Genomic DNA, 3,594 nt, shown 5'->3' on the forward strand with positions numbered 1-3,594 from the left:
TTTTTGTTTACACCTAGCTATGATGACTGTGTGATCCCATGACTGTTCTCTGCCTGTTTTCCTGTTAGCCAAAGGAATGCTAACTGTGCTTCAAATGAAGAATTTCAATTCCTGGGTATCAGTGCAGTGCTTCACAGAATGACAGAACCATAGGGAAGTGTCACAATAGAGTAAGAGTGTTGAGAAAAGGCAGCAGGTTAGATCTACACAACTTAGTGGGACTAGTTGCCTCTCTGACATGGAGAATTCAAGTTCTATATTTAGCAGGCACTTAGGTAAGTCCCTAAGAGTTTCTGTATGGTGACACAAGCCCAGGCTCTGAAAGACAGACTGTATTTCCATCAGTTTTTATGCTGTGGCACACTCACTTGGCTTCTAGCAGGCTAGTTCAATGCTTGCACTGACCTGTCCTGATGAAGGCTCTGCTCTGGAGCTGACCCAGCCAATCCCAGCTAAAAGCACTGGCAGAACTGCTAAAGCACCACACGGGTCTTCAAGTAGCTTGTGAGATTCCTAGTGTGAAGTTTTGACTTGAAGAAAGGCAGTAACTACTGAGAAACACAAACTGATGACTGAAGTTCAAAAACCAACCTCGGGGTGAGATCTGCATTTCTCCAAGGCATCTCCATAGATCTTATTTGGACTAGAAGAAGAGAATAGCTCTTTAAAAATCACATAGAACAAGCCACCTGTAACAGAGACAACAGCAGATGAAATGAAAACTTATGAAACCAGATGGAATTAACGAGAAGTGTCTTCTGATAAAGAATGTAATTTAAAAAAAATAACCTGTAACACCAATTCCAACAAGCACCACAATAAAATAGGTAAAGTCTCTTCCAGCTTCTTTCACTGAAATAAAAAAGATAATAACACATAAGTTGCAGCCTTGGATAACACTTGTATGCCTTTCTTACATAAATGCTCTTCTGTTAGTCTGTAGTTCAAACAACGTTTTACCAGAAGAAAAAATTCCAGTAACAGTTTCCATAATGCCACATTGCTGTAAAACAGGCCAAGGAACATCTCTTACATTGTACAGGTCATGCTTACATGTCAGTGTTAAGCCTTATTACTTTCGGTTTGCCAGATGTTTGCAAGATCCAAAGTAGCAATGACTGCTACTTCTTGGGTACATGAGAGCTAGATTTTTTAGGAACTAATGAGGCATTTAGCACTGCAGTATTCACACTACCACCTAAACGCACAATCACTGCAATCCTTATGCAAAGAAAAGAAGTAAAAATAAAAAAGTGAAAGCTTAAAAGTCACACACACTGAAAATAACCGGTTTTATGAATTAGCAATCAATAGAACAGTAAAAGGGGCAATATTAGCCCCAAAACAATATTTTATTTATTAACAAAACTAACTGCTGTTTGATTAGTTTTTATCTTTCAATTTTGATCTAAAGTACAAGTGTCAGTATATACTTCAAAGTAAGTCATATGAGAGTCTCTCTTTCAAAATATTTGAGTATTTGGAAAGAGACTACTATCTTTTAGTGGCAGTGTGCATTTTAGTGGAGTACAAGTTAAGGAGGAAACGTTAGTAACTATTTCTCCTGCAGTCTTCTAATTAGTTGAAGGCGTTTTTTGTAAATCATTTCAAAGTACTTAAACTTTCTGAGGCTAATTATGCAGTAATCACTTTTCACTGAAGTGAATGAGTGAAGGCAATCCATCACGTGTAGTGACGATTTGGTTGGAGGTGAATTTATCCCAACAGCCCTACAGTCAGGCTGCATGTGATAGGTTTTCCTTCTGAAAAGGAAAATGAGAGTCTGCTACACCTTGTGCCTGATAATTACTTAAATCCACAGATTATTTAGAAGAAATCACATAATTTGTTCTGATTGTGCAACGCATATATAGAAATGTAATAGCTGCTCCAAACAATATGATGCGAAAAGAAACCGGCTCGGTGTGCTGAGATTTATTTTTTTTTTTTTCCTAGATACTTGATGTTTGGAACTACAAAACTTTAGCTGAGCAGCGTACAGCATCCTGCGCCTTACCTTTCTGAGCCGCCGACACCAGCGTCTCCTCGTTCAGTGCCCTTTGCACGGACACATCTTTGCTATCGCCGCCAGGCTTTGCAGCTTTCAGCCCTCCTGCCTGGGTCCCGATTCCCCGACGGGCGGCCCTGAGCAGCAGCTGTCCAGGAGGTCCAAGGTGGGCGGCGCCTTCCCGTCTCGGTCCTCTTCTGGGCGTGGCCAATCCCGGACGAGCCCCCAGTTGTTATGAATAAAAATGGGCGGAGAAAATACTAATCTCCATAAACGCCTTTATTAATCAGCTCTTATTGATATTTGCCCGAGGGGTTTGGTCGCCGTGGAGGAGGAGGGCTTTATCAGCTCTGCTGCATGCAATTCAACAGAGCTGGAGGACTGGCCCTCGCCTGGGGAGCAACCCCAGAGTCCTGACAGTTCTTTGTTTTCTCCTGTGGTCTCATCTCCGGTTTGGTCTTTTTAACTTACGGCTAGTAAGCAAAACCGGAGAAATTAGCTCTTCTGATTCCTCAGGGTCCACACGGCTGAGTATTAGTTCTTATCTGTTTTAATTTTACTTGGTTTTTATTTGATAAGGGTTTTTTTATGTCAGATTTCATCCCGAGACGCTTTTGGAGTCTTTAATTTGCATGCGGGATCACCGGGGCGGGCACTTGAAGCTCTTTGCGGCCATGTGGTAGTCTTTGCCGCAGCAATGGCGTTTCGGTCTCACGCTGCTTCACAGCGGCGGCAACGTTGTGGGGGTTTGGACCGGGGCTTGTGCGGTGGGAGGTGGAACGTGGCGGGTGTGGGGTTTTTCTCTTGAAGCGGGGCAGCGGTCCGGCCAGCTCGGGGACGCTTCATCTGGCCGAGGCGGCTGACCGCGTGGCGGCTGCGGGCGGCTCGTACGGGGAGCATGGCAACTGCGGGCAGACGGGGCGGCCGGGGCTCTTTTCTCCGCTCCGGCACGGGGAGCGGCTGCAGTCAGGCTGCTCTTCGGCTGGAACTCTTTGTGCTGAGCCTGGGGGGGGGAAAGCGGCCGGCTCCTTTCCGCTCCGGCGGCGGCGGCGGGGGTCGGAACCTCCCCGTGCCAGACGGCCGACTGCTCCGCGGCTGGAGCTCCACTGAGGCGGGCGGCTCCGCTGCGGCTCCCTCGCCCCATCTCTGACCCGGGGTGGGGGCGCGGCGCCTGAGAGTTCCTTGATGGGAACGGGTTCTCCGTTTTTAAGGTGGTCTGGGAGGAAAGGTGCCACGTGCCACTGAGGTGGCTTTCCACTGTTACATTGTAGGATAAACATTTTATTTTTATCAGGCACTGTTGAGGCCACACCACTGAGAGTACTGTGTTCGGTTTTGACACCCTCGATTTAAGAAGGACATTGAGTTGCTGGAGTGTGTCCAGGGAAAGGCAGTGGAGCTGGTGAAGAGTCTGGAGCACAAGTCTGAGGAGTGGCCGAGGGAGCTGGGGATGTTTAGCCTGGAGAACAGGAGGCTCAGGGGGACTTGATCACTCTGCACAAATGCCTGAAGGTGGGACTCGGCCTGTTCTCCAAGAGGAAATGGCCTCAAGCTGTACTAGGGAGGTCTGGGTTGGATATTAGGAA

At 46.8% G+C, this 3,594-nt stretch overlaps 1 long non-coding RNA gene across 1 annotated transcript; it reads right to left on the reverse strand.

Moving 5' to 3' along the window:
• Positions 1-461: 461 nt before the first annotated feature.
• Positions 462-2,161, reverse strand: LOC310923459. Its single transcript, XR_014592594.1, has 3 exons — positions 2,018-2,161; positions 790-852; positions 462-689 (listed from the first exon to the last, which is right to left on the reverse strand). It is a non-coding gene; the product is annotated as an uncharacterized lncRNA (long non-coding RNA).
• Between the last annotated feature and the right edge of the window lie 1,433 nt (positions 2,162-3,594).

The sequence above is a fragment of the Zosterops lateralis genome (genome assembly GCF_965231275.1).
Source record: "Zosterops lateralis genome assembly, contig: HAP1_HAP1_SCAFFOLD_57, whole genome shotgun sequence".
Lineage (NCBI taxonomy): Eukaryota > Metazoa > Chordata > Aves > Passeriformes > Zosteropidae > Zosterops > Zosterops lateralis.